Source organism: Cervus elaphus, chromosome 26, assembly GCF_910594005.1.
Source record: "Cervus elaphus chromosome 26, mCerEla1.1, whole genome shotgun sequence".
Classification (NCBI taxonomy): domain Eukaryota; kingdom Metazoa; phylum Chordata; class Mammalia; order Artiodactyla; family Cervidae; genus Cervus; species Cervus elaphus.
This window is the reverse complement of record NC_057840.1, coordinates 30,726,257-30,749,118: the sequence shown is the minus strand read 5'-3', so window position 1 is coordinate 30,749,118 and position 22,862 is coordinate 30,726,257. Positions and strand designations below refer to the sequence as shown.

Sequence of the window (22,862 nt, the reverse complement as noted above, 5' to 3'; positions counted from 1 at the left end):
ATAGTCTAGCACCTACTGGGTTAAATTTGCTTATAAATGCAATCCAAATGCCACACGGTAGCAGAGGACTTTTATCTCTTTTTGCTGTGCTTAGGCTCTCAGTCACATCCGACTCTTTGCAACCCCATGGATTGTAGCCTGTCAGGCTCCTCTGTGCATGGGGATTCTCCAGGCAAGAATACCAGGGTGGGTTGCCAGGCTCTCCTCCAGGGGTTCCTACCAACCCGGGAATCGAACCCAGGTCTCTCACATTGCAGGCAGATTCTTTATTGTGTGAGCCCCAGGGAAGCCCTTTAGATCTCTTAAAGAAGCACTTAATATTCAGAAACTCTCCCCTACTCCAAAAGTCTTTTAAAGTATTTAGCGAAAATAGGCAATTCTAAGCAAAAAGAAGTCTCATGTGTTTTTTTTTTTTCATATAGGCTTTGCATTTATCTTCTTGTTTTAGTAACTTCTTTAAATATGACACCTTATTTTTACACCACATATTATATTTTGTCAACCTACTTTTACATATCATCTAATAGGCTCCTCAGGACAACCTCATGAGAGAGACAGGTCACTGTTTCCCAAAATTTGCACAGCAAGTAGTTTATTAATAGAGTAAGGATTGGAGCCTTGGCTCTAAATTTGAGGTTCCTGAAATAGTTATACAGGCTGGTCCTTTAGTTTGTTTTAATTCTATACATTTCTCCTAGAAAAGCAAGGTAAATAAAGGAATAACTGATAAGCTGTGGGGAATGTACCACTAAAATACAGTAGGTGAGATTTTCTTTCCCAACTTAACAAACCAAACACTTTAAGTCTCTCAAAATAGCCCAAAATAACAGAATCAAGTGTTTAAAACAGCTGAGGAAAGATTCTAATGGACCATAGAAAAACCCTGGCTCAGAAACTATATAAAGGCTTTTCTCAGGAGTGCCTGAGGTGATGCCCAGAAACTTCTGAAGAAGGCAAATGTAAGTCCTTGATCAACTCCTTCTCCATCTGATTCATTGAAAATGATTTCTCGGAAGTTTATTAACTATTTCCTGGTGTTGTCCTTCTGGGGGTGGGACATTCCTCCAGAATGGAGAACTAGTCTGTGGTTACGTGGGGATCTGGGGTTGATGTTAGTAGAAGTCAAGGGGGAAGGAGAGGTACACTTCTGATGAATCAAAATTTGATGTTGCGTGAATATTCCCAGTTTTCACCTTCTTCCTGGTTTCATCTCTGTGTCTCTCTCCTTTTCTTTTATGCCTTTCTCTAAGGAGGGTTCATTTAGCTTTTGTGAGGTAAGAAGAGTGAGAAGCGCTCAGGCAGTTCAGTCAGTTGGGAAAGTCATACAAGTAACTCTCATGTGTGGTGAAAGTGGGTAAAGAGAAAGGAAGATTCAAGAACTGAGAATCAAAAAAAAAAAAAAGAACTGAGAATCACTGAGAGTTTGCAGATGAATTTGGAAAGATGAGACATAGTTGTATCATCATTTTTTCCACCTAGTCCCAATATCCAGCCCATCCATCCATCCTGCTCAGAGCTATAGTTGGCACTGGGACAAGCAGGTGGCCATGTACTGGGGGACTCCAGGCTCTTGAGGTGGCTTGACAGGAAGTACAGAGGAGTCTTTCTTCTTGCACCTGACCATGGCTTGGGGTCCAGCACTGGAGGGTGCTGAGATAAGGAATATGGAGGGTTCTGAGAAGATATCAATTCAGAGATCCGTAGGTCCCCAGGAAGAAGATCAACATCAACTTGAGTGAGCCTGCTCTCCTGCGCTATGATACTGAAAAGGACCTGAGCAGGTGGCCTGATACTTCTGTTGCATAGGACAGAAGACTAGGCATTCGAGAGGCTCTTATCTATTCTCCAAGAGTGGAAGTTGAAGAAATGAACTCGGGTTAGGAGCGCAAAAAGCTGTGGTGGAAGAGAGGAGTCTTTAACCTTCCCTTCTTTGTCTGTTTTTGTCATCACCAGTTTCTTTTTACTTGTCCCCTGCATTCCTAGGCCCAGACTTATTCATCCTGAGAGAAGCAAAGAGAGCCGGGAGGAATCCTTCTAATGCAGGTGTGTCCATGTGCGTGATCACACTTCATCCTGTCTCCAGACTTGGCGGTGGGTGTGCATGTCCTGGACTTATACATGTGGAAATACACTCAGGGAAGTAAGGAAAACTGCTGTCTCCACAAAGTACATCTCCCTGGCCCCTGAAAAATGAACTTTCCCAAACAAGGGAAGTGAAATTTGCCTGTTTGTGGAGTGGGGTTGCTGGGAGAGAGTGGCATTCTGTTACAAGTCAGTGGAGAGAGAAGGTGAGATGAAAAATTCCGAATCTTGTAGTGTGAGGGAGAGAAAGGGACTTTGTACATGTTTTGTCTGTCTGTATTAAAGAGTTCAGTCATGTTGATCATCTCCCTATTCTAAACTACAAGCATCTTGAGGAACTGTATTCCTCTCACCACCTAGCACACTCCACAATTTTGCAGTAAACTTGAGTTGTCCATGAATCTATTATCACAGTGTTATTGGTAGATATGCAAAGAGCTATTGAGAAAGTGGCAGGTGTTAAGATTCCCAAATTGTTATACTAGGTAAGGTTTGTGGTTGCTGCTCTTAGAGTGGGCAGGAAATACTTCTTAATGGTGGGGGGACAGTGGGAAGGGTGGGATTTGTACTTGTGGTCTCATTTAAAAATTGTGTGTGTGCTCAATCATGTCTAACTCTTTGTTATCCTGTGGACTGCAGCCTGGCAGGCTCCTCTGTCCACAGCACTTTCCTGGAGAGAATATTGGAATGAGTTGTCATTTCCGCCTCCAGGGAATCTTCCCAACTCAGGGACTGAACCTAGCCCTCTTGAGTCTCCTGCATTGGCAGGTGGATTCTTGACTACTGAGCCCCCTGAGAAGCACATTTAACAATTAGCCATACTCAAAAAAAAAATTAGTTTGCGTTAATCTGAGAGATAATAATGAACTGTTTTGGAGATGAATTAGTTAGAGATGATGTCCTCAAGACGGTGAATCATTTACCTTTTATTTTATTTAAGAATATTTATTTATTTATTTGGCTGCACTGGGTCTTAGTTGCAGCCCGTGGAATCTTTAGTTGCAGCATGAGAACTCTTAGTTGTGGTATGTGGGATGTAGTTCCCTGACAAGGGATTGAACCCAGACCCCCTGCATTGGGACAGTAGAGTCTTAACCACTCGACCGCCAGAGAAGTCCCTCATTTACCTTTTAAAATTAAATTAGAATAAATTAAAAACCAGTATTAGAATAATGTGAAGCCACCAAGAAAGCCCCCTGCTCCTTTAATGGAGGAGAATGGAGTGGAATTGGATCCAGCTCACAGTGACTTGGGTCTCAACCTCCATAAAGTTTGAAGAAGGAGTATTAGGATCAATGTTATTGGTGGAGAAAATAGCAAGAACCATTGTTCTTGTGTGATATTTGGTCCTTGTGGAATTGTGTTTTGTATTTTCCGTCATCTTACATGCATCTGATATCTGTCCTGTTAGGCTGTAAGCAACCTGGGACAATTTTTGTCCTTTTTATTCTGCACCTCACCATTTTTTTGCATATGGTAGATGCACAAGATAACCATAATACAACCATCAAAATCAGGACATTAACAATGATACATTACCTCCCTCTAATCTTCATACTGCACTCAAAATTTTGCCAAATGTCCTGCTAATGTCCTTTTTGGTAAAAATGAAGGCTCTAGAAGGACACTCATGATCTTGCATCTGTCAGTCTCATTTAACTACCTCTTTCTCAATTGCTATTCTATGTGAAAACTAAACACTCTCCACAAAATAAACAGCAGCTTCTAACCAGGTGTTAGTCTTTATAAAGAGGGTGTCTACAATATGTTTAACCAGGCACACCCTAAAAAATCAGCCCTGTTTACGTTTGCAATGAACAAAGAAGGTTGAGTCACTACCCATTAAGGCGAATTTCAGTAATGTAGGGCAAACAATCTTCAGGATATTCTTTTCTCAGGAACTTTAATTTTGAGGCTCTGAGTCTGCTCATTATAGTGCTGACTAGAAAAAAATTCATCAGTGTCAAGAATAGATTGTTCCAGTAGGCTGCCAGGCATCTGCGCGCTATTTCTCCGGGGCAGCCGCTGCCTGGCTAAGGAACCAGGAGTGTTGGCAGGCCGGCCCTGGGGTCTGTCCTTCACCTTGCCCTTCCTGCTGCTCTATCGTATGTGGCCTTGTCACCAGAGAATGTTGAATGGGGTCAAGATGCCTGCCTGTGCAGAAAATGAGAGGCTGCATGCAGGCTGCCCCAGGGCGAAGAAAGTGGATTGAGGCATAAGAGAGGGCTACTGCAGGGTCAGAGGGGCCACGCGTGGTAGCAAAATGAAGTTTGGCTGGACTATGGGCAGGGTGACAGTTATGTAAATCTCTCTGCCTCAAGAGAATTGGAGGTGACAGAATCGAGGACAACTTAACTTTTCATTTCAATTCTGAAATACTAGCACTAACATCTGGTCAGACAGATTAAAACTCAAGTTCAAAATTATGCAACCAAATTTCTCTTTAAAACTATCTTGCTGAGACGGAAGAGACCTTTGATGAAAACATTGGATTATATGCACAACAGCTTTCTCATTTTTTTTTTTTTTTGAGTACCATTATGTCAGTAACTGTTCTCAGTGATGGGCATCCAGGGATGAAAAACAGTCCTTGCACTCAAGAGTTCACAGAATTTGTCATAAGCCATAGAGCCAGACAGATTAGCCACTGAAGTGTGTGCTATTGTTAGGAGTGGCCTGGAGATGGGCTTTATGAAGAGCTGGATTTTTCATTTTTGTATTTCAGAATATTTTTTTGTTTTTCCATTAGCATTATTAATTTATTAAGCCTAAAAAGTCTGTCAACACTTATTTTTCCTCTTAGAACCTAGAGTTTTCAGAGTTTGGATTGGGCATACGACTTAAATACTTGAAAGGATGGCCCTTTCTCTCCAATATATGCCCAGTCTTACCTGTGTAGTGAAAAGGATCACTGGCCAGTCATTCCCCAGAAAGTGGTGAAGAGCTACCTGGGTGAACTGGGAATGGGACCAGTGACAGGTTTTGCACCCATCTGGCAAACTGCAATTAAGCCTCTTCTCACAGGCCACTGGACATGTGGTGTGGGTATGCTGCTGGGGGTGGGGAGATGGTTGACAATAGAAGAATTGAAATCTCTGGTAAGGGAGGTGGGGAAGAGGTGGAGAAGGGGTGATTTTCTAGAAGAAAATCAGGCATCGTCATACCGTTACCAGAAGAAGGAGGAATGGAGGGGGAATTCTAGGATTAGATTCCTTTTGGATCCAAATTGTGCTTTTTCATTGCTCACTGCCTCCTGGAGTGAATTGCTTTGTGTCTTTGAACCTAATTTTCCTTATGGGAAAATATGGCAGGTAGAACATTAAATATGTAAGGCCCTTAGCTTACTTTCTGTTTGCCAGATGAGGAGAAGGAAAATGACATGATGAAGATGATGAAGAAGATGAGAATGAGGATAATGACAATGTGGTCCTAAGCATTATGTGAGGGATTATGAGGCAGATGAGATAGACATGGTCCCTGATCTCTAAAAATGTGCTGATGAGATAGGTCACCACAAGGCAATAAAAAAACATGCTGTCGGAGGGGAAGCAAAGAGTGTTGTGTGAGCTTGCAGGAGGTGTCTCAGACCCACACTTGGGAGATCATGGGAAAATTTTTTGAGAAAGACATATCTGAACACAACCTTTAATTCAAAATAAATAAGTGCAATGCAAATAGAGAAGGGCCCAGGGTGGAGGAGAATAGAAGCGCCTATGAAAGGTACAGAGGAATCAAGAGCACAGTGAACTCAAGACTCTGTGGAACTAGAGACATTCTGGAAAGCTGTTGTGGGCAAGTGTAAGAAGCAGAGTGACCAGGAGTGAGACTGTGGAATGTGGGGCCAGGACTGGAAGGCCTGGGAAGCCTCTGTGAAGCTTTCAGCAAATGAGACATGACAAAATTTGCATTTTTGAAAACTTCCCCTGATGGTGGTGAACTGTAAAAGGGGACAGAGTGGTGGGACTAGAGGCTAGTTGAAGTACTGCCCTAATCCAAAAGAGGGATGATAATGGCTTGAACTAGAAAACAATGTTCACCATGGTGGGAAGCCTGCAAATATGGGAAATATTTAGAAAGTAAAATGAATAACATTTTGGGATAGATTGTTTGTGTGGAGAAAAGAGAGCTTAGAATGAGACACAGGGTTCTGATTTTGACAGTGAAGTGCATAGCTTTATCCATTAAACTGTGTTTGGCTGCATATGGTCGGAAACGTGGGTCAGTGATTTTAACTCAGTGGTTCTTAAAGGGCATTTCTTGAACAAACAGCACTAGCATCAGCTGGGAGCATGTTAGAGATGTGAATTCCTGAGTCCCACTTGTATACCTACTTAATGAAAATCTCTGGAATTGGAATTGAGCAGTATCTATTTCAGAAGTTTTTGCAGGTTAAGTTTGAGAACCACTGATTTGAATCACCAAAACCACTGATTTGAATCACCATTCGAGAGAAAAGCAACCTTAATGGTATGTGGCAGCCTGGATGGGAAGAGAGTTTGGGGGAGAATGGATACGTGTACATGGCCGAGTCACTTTGCTGTGTACCTTAAACTGTCACAACATTATCCATCAGCTATACTCTAATATAAAAGAAAAAGTTTAAAAAAAGAGAGAGAAGAGCAGTCTGAGGAATGGGACTCTAGTTCTGCTTCTTTGCCATTCTTTTGATTCTGTCTTCTGTTGTATCATGTGTTTGTCCTCAGGCAAATTCTTAGGCAAATTCTGGCTGGGAACACAGGATGCCTAACAGTTTCAGGTAACAATCCATGGCAACACAGTTTAAACGCAACCAAGGGGGGAGTTTCTTCCTGTGTCTTGTATTAAATGAGAACCCTTTTCCAGAAACAACTCAGTGCATTTCAGTTCTTGTCTCATTGGCCAGAATTTTATCACATGCTCACGCAAACCTACTTATTGGCGAGGGAAATTCTATCATTATTGATTTGAAGTCATTTGAACCAATCAAGACACACCAGGGCTAGAGCCCAGGGGTCTAGTGGAGGAGGGTGAAAATCTGGAACAAACTTGTGGTTTTATTGAGAAGGAGGGAAAGGGCAAGGATGGACTCGGGGAGGCATCCAGTTACATTTGCTGTCCAGTGGCAGCATTCACTGGGATACAGACAGCGAGAGGGGAAGTAGAAATGATGGGACTAAAAGTGAGTTCAGTTTTCAGTGGGTTACATTTTGGATCTTATCAAACATAGAAATGGAGACATTCGGAAGGCAGTTGATTATGGAGATGTGAAGCCGTAGAGACAATTCCTGGCTAAAGATTACTTGGGAATCATGAATTTGAAGCTAGAAATTTTTGCCAAGGGAGAGATGAAATCACCCATTAAGAGTATATACAATAAAAACAGAAGAGACTTTAGGAGATCAGAGACGAAAACAAGCACTGAGCATATGAGGTGGGTCTGAGGAGGAGGCTGAGAAAAATTAAGACAATTTAGTATCATGGAAGCCAAAGGGGGGAAAAAATGTTTAATAAAGCGAGTGTGGTCAGTTTCAAGTGCTACAGCAATTTCCCGTTAGATGAAGTCTTTAAAGTGTGAATTGTTGCAGTGGCATAGTTGAGATAGAACCTGTATTTCAGTGAGGGATGGGGATGGTAAAACAGGCAACCCTCTCTTGACACACGGCTGGACAATGAGTTTTTGAAAATGAGGAATAAAATAGGAGGCAGTCTCAAAATCATATTTAGACAGGATAGAAACATTGTAAAACTGAAATGTTTCTTTCAGTTAATTAGGTAAGATTGTAGGGTTTCAAAACTGTTTGAATGAATTGCTCTATTTGAGAGAAACATCGAGGCACTTTTTGCCCAGCAAAGAGCTGGCATGGAATGGAATAAGGAGACCTCATGAGTGAAAGAAGAGAGAAGAGGAGGAAAGAGAAGGTGACATAGAAATGTAAGAACTCCTGGAACATATTATCTAAATATGAAGACAATGTTGAAACACAGAAAACTATTAATAATGGACAATAAATTGTTCATGTTGTAGAAGTGACTGTAATTGCCATGGGAGGTCAGACAAGTGAGATTAAAATTAATCCACTCTCATGAGACAAGTCAAACTCTCAGAGGGACGTTCACTCTTTAAAGCCAAGTGATACAATTTGAAGGATGATTGCAGTCCTCTTGGTTAAGCTAGGTGTTTGGGATGACTTTATAGGTAAGATTTAGCTCTGTATACACTTCTAAATTGTCTTCTATAATGATGCACAGTCATTAACTAAGTGTCTTTGTTGTCTGTACCCCCAAAGGTATCAAATTAAAGTGGCCTCTTAAATACTGATCCAACTGAAAGAGCACTTAGTCCGTGTCATTTTAAGACCTATTTTATCATTTAATTTAGAATTCTGTGTCTCCCAGAATAGTTCTATTTATCTCATCTACTTCATCAATTGCTGTGAGGACAAATGTGAAATATATGAGTTTTAAAAAACCTCATTTCAATCAGGGGAGATTAAATTTAAAAATAAACCTCTAGCTGAAATAAAATGCAAAATTGCCAATATGATGATTAGCAAACAACTTTGTTTTCATGTAGAGCATTTTCTGAGTTGGTTTTTGACTTAGTACAGTAGACAGTCAAATTTAGATGCTTCAGTGTTTTTCCATTCTGAACTCATTCTTTGTGTAGTAAAGATTTGGTTTTTCTGTAGTGTCAGCAAATAGAAGTACAGTCACCAAAATATGTTTCTTCTTGGTTTTTTCTTCTATCATCAATCATCCTTGATGAGAGTTTAAGTACAATGTGAGTTTAATGTTCTTATGCATGCAGTTTCTAATAAAGAGCCTTTATTTTCATCTTGTTAACTCTACAAGTAGAATTTACTCTGAATTTATTAACTGCTCCTTATAATTTGTTGTCCTAATTTTAAAAATTCTGACTTATTCTTAAAGGTCCTGGAGCTGCCCTTGGATAGTGATTTTTCTTAAGTAGTCACCCAAGTAGCTTATATTTAATTGTTCTTCATGTTTGCAGAAGATATTCCTATGTCACTATCTGCAGTCATGTTTCACAGTTTAGACCCTGGTTCCTCCATAAATGCAACAATAGCAACAACAACAGACTGATGAAATAGAATCAATTTTTTTTTTTAAGAACTCTGGAAATTAACCAAAGGCTTGTAGCAAGCTACGAAGCATTTATTCAAGAAAAATTGCCGAATATTGGTAAGGATAGCAACTCTAACCTCCCACTCCCCAACTCAGCAGTAGCCTTGAAGAAGAAGAGCTTGCATGCTCGATAGTTGAGGAAGCAGGACAGAGCTGGGGCTCTTTCAAAGCTGCATTTCCAAAGAGTTGATCTTATTTGATGTGTTGAATGGTTTTCTGACTGGAAAAGCTTGTTCGTATTTGATCTGACTCAAGCTTGCCCAGTGCTAAAAGCCTCTCCTCAAGGGGCATTTATGGAAAATATTTACAGGCAAATGTTTCAAAACCGTAGTGCCTGAGGGGACAGTTAACAGTTGACATAAACAACAGATTAACCAGAAAAGCTTGAAAAGAAAATGAGGTGTCCACAGGGGCTTTGGAAAGTTTGGATGTATTCCTGGGAATCTAAAAGTTCATGCACTTGTGTAGAGCTGTGTGCATTCTCAGAAAGAACCTGAGAAAGTCCTAAGCTCTCACCTCTGGCTGACCTTGAAGCAGCCAACCAGGAAGTAGAAGCTAAGACATCTCTAAACTGAATGTTGGAGGTTATTTTAACGTGTGTACAAAGTTCCTCAGTAAAGAATAGTAGATTTATTGGTTCCAGGAATTTAAAAAATTGCTCAATCATAACTGATTCCTAAAATAAATGAACAGAGACTTCAGTAGCCATACATGACAAAGAACAGAGCCTTTACAAAATTAGCTCAGTAATATCAAGCAAACTGGTGAATTCTACCAAACATCTAAAATATTGCTTACACCAATTATTTACATAATCCCCCCTCAAAAAAAGCAAAAGAAGAAGAGAGATACTTTCCAGCTCATTCTATGAGACCAGTATTACACAGATACCAAAACCAGACAAAATATCACAGAAAAGCAAGCTACAGACCAATGACCTTTATGAATAAATATACCATCATCTTCAACAGAAACCTACAAATTAGTCCAAAATATATAAAAAGTGAACACCATGGCCATGTGAAATTTATCCCAAGAATGCAAGTTTGTTTCAGCATATGAAAATCAGTGTAATATGCCATATTAAGAGAATAAAGAAAAAAATGATCATCACAGTAGATAAAAATTCAAGACGAACATCTGACAAAACAGACATTTGACAAAATCCTACACTATTTCAGGGTCAAGCTTTCAGCAAACTAGAAATTGAAGGGAACTTCCTCAGTCTTATTAAGGGCATCTACAAAACCCTACCACTAGTACCATGGTTAAGGGGAAAGAGAAAGAATAGGGCAAGGATGTCTACTCTTATCCATTCTATCCAACGTTGTACTAGATGTGTGAACCTGGGCAGCTAGCCAGGCAACAGAAACAAAAAGCCTCCTGATTGGAAGGAAAGAAGTGAAAGATACAGCTAGTATCATAGTTAAGGTGAAAGATAAAAAACAGGACAAGGATGTCTACTCTTATCCATTCTATCCAACATTGTACTAGATGTATGAACCTGGGCAGCTAGCCAGGAAAAAACAACAAAAAGCCTCCTGATTGGAAAGAAAGAAGTGTCATCTCCATTTGCAGATGACATTATCATAAATATATAAGATAATATATATCATATAAAATACTAAGTATACACATACACACACACAAATACACAAAGTATTAGAACAAATAAGAGTTTAGTGAAGTTGAAACTTACAATAAAAGATGAATATACAAAATTTAATTGTATTTTTGTACACTAGCAATAAAAAAACTAAATGAAATTAAGAAAATTATTCTATTTACAATTGCATCAGGAAGAATAAAATACTTATGAATAAATTTGTCAAAGAAGTGCAGGACTTACACACTGAAAACCACAAATTATTGTTGAAAGAAATTAAAGAAGCCCTAATAAATAGAAAGACATCCCACGCTCATGTTGGGAAGACTTACTATTGTTAAACGGGCAGTATTCCTTAGAGTGATCTGCTGCTGCTGCTGCTGCTAAGTCGCTTCAGTCGTGTCCAACTCTCTGTGACCCCATAGATGGCAGCCCACCAGGCTCCCCCGCCCCTGGGATTCTCCAGGCAAGAACCCTGGAGTGGGTTGCCAGTTGCCCTCTCCATAGAGTGATCTACATAATCCCTATTAAATTCAAACTCCCTTTTCTACAGTAATGCACAAGCAAATCCTAAAATTTGCATAGGAATGTGAAGGACCTAGAATAGCCCAAACAATCTTGAAAGAATAAAACAATGTTGGAAGACTCACACTTCCTGATTTCAGAATTTACTATAATCCTACAGTAAAAAACACAGTTGTGGTATTTGCATAAGGATAGACACATAGATCATGTAGCATTTAACCTGAGAGTCCAGAGGTAAACCCACACATCTGTGGTCAATTGACTTTTGACAAGAAAATTAATGAGGGAAAGCATAGTGTTCTCAACATATGAAGCTGGTACATCTTCATATTCACATGCAAAAGAATGAGATTGGACTGTGCTTCACACTATCTCCAAACATTAACTCAAAATGAATAAAACCTTTAAGAGCTAAAGTAATAGAATTCTTAGAAGAAAACATCAGAGTAAATGTTCATGATCTTAGTTTAAGCAATAGTTTAAAAAATGTAACACAAAAAGCATGAACAACATGAAAAATAGATTGGAATTCCTCAACATTAAAAATATTTGTGCTTCAAAAAAATCAGGAAAATGAAAAAATGATTCATAGTATGGAATAAAGCATAGGATGTCCCTGTTGCTCAGATGGTAAAGAATCTGCCTGCAATGCGGGAGACCAGGGTTCGATCCCTGGGTTAGGAAGATCCTCTGGAGAAGGGAATGGCAATCCACTCCAGTATTCTTGCCTGGAGAATTCCATGGACAGAGGAGCCTGGTGGGCTACAGTCCGTGAGGTCACAAAGAGTTGGACATGACTGACTGACTAACACACACACACACATGGCATAAAACATTCACACACTGTGTATCTGATAAGAATGCTGCATCTAGTATATATAAGAAACTCTTGCAACTCTAGAATAAAAACAAAAATATCCTAATTAAAATATGAGCAAATAATTTGAATAGCTATTTCTCTAATGAGGACATGCAGATGGAAGATTAGCATATAAATGATGTTTAACATCATTAGTTATCAGGGGATAGGAACTCAAAATCAAAATGAGATATAATTTCACATCAACTAAGATGGTTATAATAAAAATATAGAAAGGAAAATAACAAATGTTAAGGATGAAGAAACACAAGAACCCTCATACATTCTTGACCAGAATAAAAAATAGTGCAAACACTGTGGAAAACAGTTTGGAAGTTCTTCAATATATTGAAAATACAGTTGACATATGATCCAGCATTTTCACCTCTAGGTTTATATTCAAGAGACTTGACAATATATATATTTATATTAAAAGTTGTGTACAAATGTTTATAGCAATATCATTCATAATACTAAAAAATGGAAATGACCTAATGCCCATAAACTGATGAATGGATAAGCAAAATATGGCATATCCGTATAGTAGAATAGTATTTGGCAATAAAAAGAAATAAAGTACTGATAAAGGCTACAGTATGGATGAACTTAAACACAAGGCTAAGTGAAAGAAGCTAGATATAAAAGGCCACATAATAGTAGGATTCCATTTATGTAAAATGTCCAAAATATGCAAATCTGTAGAGAAAGAAAGTAGATTAGTAGTTGCCAGGGACTCGGGGAGAAGAGGACAATGTCTACTAACCGGTACAGGGTTTCTCTTTGGGGTGACATATTATGGTGTTTAGGAGTAGCAATGGTTGCACAACTTTAATATTTTAGAATCCACTGAATGGTACATTCTAGTGAATTTTATAGAATATGAGTTATAGGACAAAATCTTTTACTATTTGATATTGAATGTGCCTAAAGTTAATGTTTATGTCATTATTTTAGAACTGAAATGGTATTTCCAGTATTTTTAATACTCACATGAAATTTAACTTGCTTCTTGCCATTTTTTGTAACTTAATCTTGGCATTCATTTTATATGTCTACTCAACTATGATTTTTTAAAACTTTAATCTTTTATTTTAAAAAATTGTATAAATCTTTTGATGCTAATAACAAACAATGGAAGTAGCTTTACATATTTCAAATGTTCTGTGTCCAAGCAGTAAGTATAGATTAGAATTTTCTTAGACTGAAATTTATTAAGCATAGATTAAAATATGGCCTTGGTTTTAAGTGTGACATCAGCTTTTATTAATAAAATTGTGTCCACTTAGCAAATTGATTTGCTTTTGTTGTATAAAAAGCTATCTCAAGACCTAATAGTTTAAATTTCAAGCAATTATTGTTTGTCATGTTTGTGCGGGCCAGTCTGCTTTGGTTTAGTTGAGGGGGATCTCATTCATGTACCTGGGATGTCAGCTGAGACAGGTAGCCTTGCAGTCCCTTCGTGTGGTCCCTCAGCCTCCGGCAGGCTTACCTGGGTTTGTTTACCTGATGGAGAAAGAGTCCAGCAGCAAAAGAGGGTGAGCTCTCTGATGAACACTGATGGTTAGCTTTATGTGTCAACATAATGGGGTCACGGGTGCCCAGATATTTGGTTAAACATTATTGTAGGTGTGTCTGTGAGGGTATTTGAGATGAGACTGACCTTTGAATTGTTAATCTGAGTAAAGAAGATTACCCTCGCCAGTGTGGATGGGCCTCATCCAATTCCTTGGAGGCCTGACTAGAACAAAAGGTAGCATAAGAACGCATTTGCTCTCTTTGCCTGACTGGTTTCAAGTCAGGATAGTCTTCTGTACTCAAACTGGGACTTGCACCACCAGCCCTTCTGGGTATTTAGTTTTCATGTGGCAGATCATGAAATATCTCAGCCTCCATAATCACATGAGCCAATTCCTTAGAATAAATAAATCTCTCTCTCTTTCCTTCTCTCTCTATATTTATCTGTACAGAGATAGAGTGTGAGAGAAATGTGATGCAGTCAGAGGAGTGAAAGATTCTTGTATTAGTTAGGGTTCCCCCAATTAACAGAACTAATAGATTTTATATATACAAATAATATATATTTGTATTATATATATTACAAATATTGGGCTCTATATTATATATATTACAAACATTGGGCTTCCCACGTGGTGTTAGCAGTACAGAACTGCCTGCTAATGAGGAGACGTAAGACACATGGGTTTCACCCCTGGATTGGGAAGATCCCCTGGAGGAGGGCACAGCAATGCACTCCAGCATTCTTGAGACTCCCATGGACAGAGGAGCCTGGCGGGCTACAGTCCTTTGGGTTTCAAAGAGCTGGACATGACTGAAGCGACTTAGCACACACATATTATAAACATTATCATTATGGCATATATAATGATATATATATATTATTGAATTATATAAACCTATATATTATTGGATATTATGCTTTAATATGATAATGTATTTTAGTATAATAATATAATATTAATATTGTCTATAAAATGAAAGTTTGTTAATTCTTTTTTTTCTTGAGTTCAGTTCAGTTCAGTCACTCACTTGTGTCCGACTCTTTGTGACCCCATGAACCACAGCACTCCAGGCCTCCCTGTCCATCACCAACTCCCGGAGTCCACCCAAACCCATGTCCATTATGTCGGCGATGCCATCCATCCAACCATCTCATCCTCTGTCATCCCCTTCTCCTCCTGCCCTCAATCTTTCCCAGCATCAGGGTCTTTTCAAATGAGTCAGCTCTTTGCATCAGGTGGCCAAAGTATTGCAGTTTCAGCTTCAAAATCAGTCCCTCCAATGAACACCAGGACCAATCTCCTTTAGGATGGACTGGTTGGATCTCCTTGCAGTCCAAGGGACTCTCAAGAGTCTTCTCCAACACCACAGTTCAAAAGCATCAATTCTTCAGTGCTCAGCTTTCTTTGTAGTCCAACTCTCACATCCATACATGACCACTGGAAAAACCATAGCCTTGACTAGATGGACCTTTGTTGACAAAGTAATGTCTCTGCTTTTTAATATGCTGTCTAGGTTGGTCATAACTTTCCTTCCAAGGAGCAAGCGTCTTTTAATTTCATGGCTGCAATCACCATCCGCAGTGATTTTGGAGCCCCCAAAATAAAGTCAGCCACTGTTTAGACTGTTTCCCCATCTATTTGCCATGAAGTGATGGGACCGGATGCCATGATCTTAGTTTTCTGAATGTTGAGTTTAAGCCAACTTTTTCACTCTCTTCTTTCACTTTCATCAAGAGGCTCTTTAGTTCTTTGAGAGCCTTGATTAATACAAGCACCTTTCACTCTGTGGCTTGTACCACATTTGCTGTTATTCTGTTGGCCAAAGCAGGTCTCATAACCAGACCCAAAGTCATCATAGGAGGGGACTCTCCATGGTACAGAGAGTGATATTAACTCAGCCATTTTTGCAAACACTTTACCAAAATGTGCAAAGTAAGTCCTCCTTAATCTGTTCTATGTGATCAAGTCCATAGTTTCCAAATGACTCTCCTACAGATGATAATGGTCTCTTATGTTGGTTGTTTCCCTGAAAACTAGGAGCAAAATTTGAATTTGATTTCTCTATTCCTTAAAACATTTTCAAGCATAGTTTCCTAAAATATAAATAAAGTTAGATTTATAAGACTTTCTAGGTAATTAGAAAGATGAGTTTAATTATGAAAGATGTCTGACAAGGATCTTAGAAAAAGACAGTAAACTTGGATGTTTCTAGCATCTAGGCTGCATATATATTTCTGATTTACAAATTCTTTTAAGTCCCACAACTACACAAGTACTACTATATCTGCATTTCATACTATTAACTACCACAATAACAGCAACAGTGGCAGCAAGGATAATAGTTACCATTAATTGAATGATAAATATGTTTCAGGTAAGATTCTAAGTGTTTTAACTGAATTAACTAACTCAATCCCCATAACAACACTATGGGATTTATCCTATTCTCATTTTCAAACTGAGAAAAAGGAAGCAAAGAGCAATTATGTCAGAAGAGTGAAGTGGAAAAGACTTAATAGGTATTTTGCTTGAGAACATGATGAAAAACTCTTTTGTTTGACACTTCAGTCTGTCCTAGATGATTGATGTTCGGTGCAGATTGACGCAAACCCTGAGTAGAAGATGCTCCACGTCTCTGCCTCATCCCTGGGCTCCAAAGGTGCTCATGTCTCACTATGGCCCTCACACTATAGTTTCCTCTTTGGAATATTTTGCTTTCTGGAAGATGGGTCTGCCTTTCTTTAAAAGCAGAAGACAAAAATATAATCCCATTTTGTAAATTTGAGTAAAAAATTCCTGTTTAAGCTGTGAGGCCAGACTATAACCTCCCCAGGCCAAAGCTGGCAGCAAGATGGGTCACTGTGTGAGCATTGGCCTGGGAACAATGTCAGCGATAATAGAATCTTCTAAATATGGACGAGTTTCATCAGTTCGAGGATTTGTCTTATTACTGGATATTTTACCAGATAAACATACAGTTTTTACCAGATTTCCTTAACATTAAAAAAATATTTTTAATTTAATTAAAAAAAATTTTTGGCTCTGCCACACAGCTTACAAGATCTTAGTTCCCTGACCAAGGATTGAACTAGGGTCCTGGCAGTGAGTTGAGTCCCAACCACTGGACCACCAAGGAATCCCCAGTGTTTAGCATATTTCTGAAATGAGAATGTAATGGGGATGAACTATCTTTAGAGTGTGTCCTATTCAACATTGTTTAAATGATTATGTCTTTGTGCTGTCTTATCTTTACCTAGTCTTATTCAAGTCTTTTTTTTTTTTTTTGGCTTTGTGGATAGCTTAAAATTTATAGTTTCATTCAAACAAATTACAACAAAAATTAGAAATAACCTACCAGAATGTGTTACTTTAATGTATGTATTAATTTGTAAAACATACTTCAATTTTATTAGAGTTAAATTAACACAAAACAATTCCATGCAGAGTTCCTTTCTAAGAGAAAGTACATTTTTTATGAGGCTGTAGCTGAAAATAAATATTTGCAGTGTGTCTTATTATGGATACATTAAGCCTTCCCAGTTTTAATAAAAGTTCTGTTAAGATGACTTTTATAATAAGTATAGATAATTGCATACTTTTATTGTGGAGAAAATCATTGAAACACATCGATGGGATTGCAGTTAAAAGCATAAAACTGGAGCACATACTTCCTCCAAATATAAAATATAGCGCTGTGTTTTGAAATTTACATGTATTCAGGAGAATTAAAATGATCAAAAAATTTCAAATATTTACATGTTGTTGACCTGGGATAACACTTCATATCTAATTTTACTTTTTTCCTAGTAGAGGGCACAGAAGGAGAACTCAAGAGTCAAAAGAAGTTAAAAAAGACATAACTACTTTAGAGAAACCACTGTAAGACATGTTTGTTAAATTCCACAAGAAATACAAAGAGTTTGGCTTGTGTCTGTTTTAACAGTAAGTAGAGTAAGAAGGAAGATGTTAGAACAGAAATTCAGGTGGCCCCAGTGGGCCAGATGGACACGTTTTTTAAGAAGCAAGGAAAACCTTTCAGAGAGAGCACAATGAGCTTGATGGGAAGAGGTAGGAAGAAGGCAAAAGAGGAGATATAGGGAAAAAGCGGAAGAGGAGAGAGGGAAAAAAAGGAGCATGATCCATAGGTATAAAGGTAGAAAGAGAGGAAGGTTAGATTGGGAAACAGGGAAAAAGACAAAACAAAAAAAAGAAGAAGAATGATGCCTTGATAGAAATATGAATGTAAGGCCCATATCCAGAAAACTCCATTTCAAATTTACCCTGTAGGAAAGTCAGTTTCAGAACTACATTTATAAAGACATGATCACAGATGTATATGACTTTAACAGGTCTCAGTTCAAATGCCATCTCATAAGTGACTTTTTCCAGACCACCTAGCTCAAGCAACACCCCCAGTTAATACTTCTTTATTTTCTTCCTAGCACTTATTATCTCCTCAATAATCTTGTGTTTTTACAAGTTTATCCTCTATCTTTCTTCTTCTGAATGTAAGAGCTGCTGTTGAGAACAGGGACATTGCCTTGTTTCCACTACATCCTTAGTGCCTAGAAATTTCCTGGCATGTAGTAGATACTCAATAAACATATTTTAACAGTTGACTAAGAGAAAATCTATTATGTAATTTTTTGTGAGCTCAAGACTACATGTAAAATTTATATATATAATGTTTGGAAGATTTCTCCTTCTTAGAGAGGCCTTCAAAATTCACTCCTTCTTAAAATATTTCTTCTGAGGCTAAGAACTGCCACTTGCTAAAATTTTGTCACTAAATGTCAAGGTAATGCCCTGCTTCTGTTCAGTAACAGAGCAGGAGATTTGACTCTGTCATTTTGTAGTAGACATGACTCTGTCATTTATTAGTTTACTGAATTTCTACTAGTCTAAAATTTTATAAAGACACCGATGAGTAGGGAAATGATTCTCTAAAACCAAGTCTTCTCCTGAGCATATTTATAAAAAGTAAAAGTTACAATAACTAGGATTTATATAGGGGAGTGGGACATAAATGGGAAAAGCGACAAGAGGTCATTTTTGGGGAAAGACTAAATAAGACCTTATTCATGACTAGATATTAGGAAGTGTTGTTTATTCCTACTACTCCCAGAGCCTGACAGCCCTGGTCCATTGTCATCATGCTGCCTTCTAGCCAATGAATGAAGCCACAGCTGTTCAGAAACTGACAGTCTGCAGATTTCTTCCTGTGATAAAGCAAAGACTCTCAAGCTCTATAAAAGCAGAGGCTGTTTCCTTATAAATTTAGTACACATGATACAATCTTGAATAAAAAAGCAGAAACCCAGTTTGACTTAGTAGCCCTTCACAGTGGGATGAGCCGTTTTCAGTTTGTTTTAGCTTGGGCTTTAAAAATGAGATTCTACTTCTCAATGTCACCTTTATTTTTTATGTTTCCTCTTTTTGGAGACGCTTGCTCATTTCTATAATCACTTATTCATTCCTAATACCACTTTGCTGAGCAATAGCATGACAGGAAAAACAGTGTGTTAGATGAATAATAATTTTTAAAGTTTAAAGGGTTTAGACTGAACGACACTGACAATGTTGCAGGTCCTGGACTGTCCAAATGGTTAGTACAAGAATCGAATCTGTGGTGGGGAAAGGGTAAAGCATCACTTACCAAAACTATATCTATTTGTAGGGTGAAAACTAGCAGACGTATAGTTTTTTGGCTATTCTATTTAATAATGAAAAAAAAGGAGTTCAATTGAAACTGCAAAGGCCTACTTTGGTGAACTAAATAAAATTACTCTGGCTGGGAACTGAACAAAATACAACAATTAATCGTGTGATTGTGACCTAAAGTTGCAATACATTTTTATGAACACATTTCTGAGCCTCTGTTTTGAATTGTGCATTCAGTAGACCAATCTAGAATGACCACAGAAGTGGGCTCTAGTAGAGAAAAGAAGGGTTGTGAGTGCCCAGAATAGTTCAGTCTTACACCTTCCCTTAGACAAGTCTTTTAAAAGTCCTATATTCGGCCACCAGATTTGAGTCACTTTTATGGAAGGGTTAATTTTAGGTTAGCTCTGGTCTGGTTGGGAAAGTTAAGTTGTTAAATGGATTGCTTGGTTCGCCCCAAGGCAGACATGTTTCTGAGGTTTGACTCTAACGTAATCTGGCTTCCTTTCGGCATTATAGAATGAAGAGGACCAGGGACAAGTCAGATTCCCAGGGAGGGCCTCTGTGGAGCAGAACAAGATCGCTTTGGCCAGACACAATCAGGATTGGTTATGGAATTAAGCCAGCTCCCAGAACTGGAGGTGAGGTAAGGTGTAAATAGCTATATTGTCTTCTGTATCATGTTGTCTCATGGTTCCATGGGAATCTACCATGTCCAATATATATAACCTTGTCTGTACATTTAATTTGAAAGAGACCCTACAGTTTAAAAATGTGTTAACTCATTTTAAGTTTATATGACATTTGATAAAACATGCAGTAGCAGTTATCACAAGTACTATGGCTGAAAGAATTTGTGTATCACAAGATAGCTTAGCTTTCTTTTGTAATTGACTTTCATGCACATAAAAAAGCAACATAACTCAACACTTAGACACACAAACAACCATAGACACCAAGCTTTCAGTTGCATAAGGTTTTGTAAGATTTGTGAATTACTAAATATATTAAAGAAGTATAGAGCATAGAAATTGGTTCCACTTGCTTTTTCCATTTCACTCAGAAGCCATATAGGAATTTGGGCAGGCTGGAATTTTGGTGGGGAGGGATTTTCAAGTTAGAGTTTCAATCTGGGTACCAGGTTGGTTCCCTTTACCAGTCAACAGAGGAAGTTTCTTCTTTCCAGTGAACAAAACAGGCTCACTGAGCTGATCACCAAATTACCGCATGACTTTATACTTCACCAAGAAGCAAAAAGGAGATACTCGCACTGAATAGAATAATGGCTCACATCTTCCAAATGTAGATTAAAGTTTGTTCAGTGTGGTATGTTCATGGAGATATGTAATGTTGGGGGAAGGTCCACTGGACTGGGGAGTAAATAAGATGGTTTGTGGTACTTGAGAAGTGGTAAAAATTTTCAGTCTCTCTGCTTTAATCTGCATTTCTGCTTGCCTCATCTAAGTCAAGGGCCATTGTTTCTAGGTGTTTTAGGACCTTGTGAAGAATCAGAAAGTTCTAACTTATGCTTATCTTATACTCCTATCAGATTCTACAGGTGCAAGAGCTAAGAACACTGATAGGGAGATTATAGGGTATAACCTTGAGTGTGCAGATGAGAGATAAATGGAATGAATAAACATAGGCAAACAGCTCCTTCAAAAACTGTATGGTGGGGGAGCTCAGTTCTCTGTCTCTACTGTTTCTTCTCATCTCTCTCTTCATAGTTACCTTCAAGATCCCAAAGCACAGGCTTCACAAAAGTCTTCAATTCAGAGAGGTACATTTCTATCAACAGTAGCGAGGGAGCGAACGACTTTCTGGGAGTATATAGAAAACTGTTAGTGATTGTTTTGCACTTCCACATTTTTAAAGGAAAATAGTACAACAGAAAGTCTATTGTGGATGGGGAAGTTTGTTAGATGAGGAGTTACTTGAGAAAAAGCTGAATATGTAAATTCTGACTTCAGAAGCCAAGAACTAAACCCAGGAGACATAAGTGATATGAAACCTAATTAATATTGGGAAAAATCACCATGTTTGCATTTGTGTTACTAGTTAGCTAATGTAATTTGTGACTGATCTATTACTTTTTAAATAATTTTTCACTGGATTATAAAGGGCAAATTGTGCTTTGAGCTATAAATCAAGGAGTGCTAAGTAATGGCGTATTTAGAGTGTTAGGAACTGCAGATTGAATGTAAAAGTCACTGACATCTGTAAGATTTCCTTGTTGGCAAATTAAAATGGGTGATAAAGGTTTTAAATATAACAGGTCAACTTCAAGGGGAGGTCTAATTTTTAGAAGAGATTCAACCTGAATTGAATTGAGTATAAGAATTAGACCAGGATTAGTTGGAGTGATGATTAAAACATTCAAGTTCATAAGACCTTGTAATTGCTAGTTATTTCTTGTACTAATAGTCAACCAAATTAAAAAAATAATACTTAGTAATGCTGGTTAATGTTTTTGTTTTTAGGTTGAATATAATAATCTGTCTTTAAGTTTTTTCTTCTTAAAAGCAAATTTTAAATTTTAAAACAGTTTAAGACAGTACAGAGTTTCTGTATAGCCCATACCATTTTTTCCTTGTTAATAACATCATATATTTGTACGGGCTATTTGTTGCACTTTTGAATCAGTCTTGATGTATTATTTTAACTGTAGTCTATAATTTATTCTAATTTCCTTAGTTTTCACCTAATGTCCTTTTCCTCTTTGGGGATCTCATCCAGGTTACCACATTGTATTTAGTCCTCATGAGTCCCGAGGCACCTCTTGGCTGTGATTGTCTGTCAAATTTACCGTGTTTTCAGTGACTTTGAGCGTTTTGAGGACTCAACTATTTTGTACAGTGTTCCTCCATTGGGAGTTGTCTGATGTTTTTTCTCAATGATTAGACTGGGGTTGTGGGTTTTATGGAGGAAACCACAGAGGTAAAGGGGCATTGTCATCACATCATGTCGAGGGTACGTACTTCAACATGACTTATCATTGTCTCCATTTACCTTGGTCAACTGCGTGAGTTAGTGTTTGCCAGGTTTCTCTACTGTAACATTACTATAAAGTTATCTGCTTTTCTATACTGTACTTTTGCGAAGAAAGTCACTATGAACAGCTCACATCCAGTGTGCGAGAATTTATGCTTCACACCTTGAGGACAAAGTACTGACACTAACTATTTGTAAATTTTCTGTCTAGGAGATTTGTCTGTTCTCCCTTATTTATTTTTAAATCATTTATCTATATCTGTATGGACTCACTGATTTATTTTTTGTTTTGGATTATAAGCTAATACCACTTATTTTGTTGATAAAAATTTCCAGCTTGACCACTGGGGACTTTTTCAGTTCTCTGCTTGGTCCCTTTGCATGTTCCATTATTTCTTTAAAAAGCATTTCTTTTACTTTCTGGTACTAAAAGATGCTCTAGGATCATCTTGTGTATTTTTTGTCTCAGTCCTAGAATCTGTCTATCTCCAAG

At 38.1% G+C, this 22,862-nt stretch overlaps 1 long non-coding RNA gene across 1 annotated transcript in view; it reads left to right on the top strand.

Moving 5' to 3' along the window:
• Positions 1–1,982: 1,982 nt before the first annotated feature.
• The window catches only part of LOC122684394, a 152,886-nt gene continuing 132,006 nt past the window's right edge, over positions 1,983–22,862 (top strand). The window contains exons 1-2 of the long non-coding RNA XR_006338023.1: positions 1,983–2,091; positions 19,898–20,024. This is a non-coding gene — a long non-coding RNA (uncharacterized LOC122684394). The remainder of the gene's footprint in view (positions 2,092–19,897; positions 20,025–22,862) is intronic.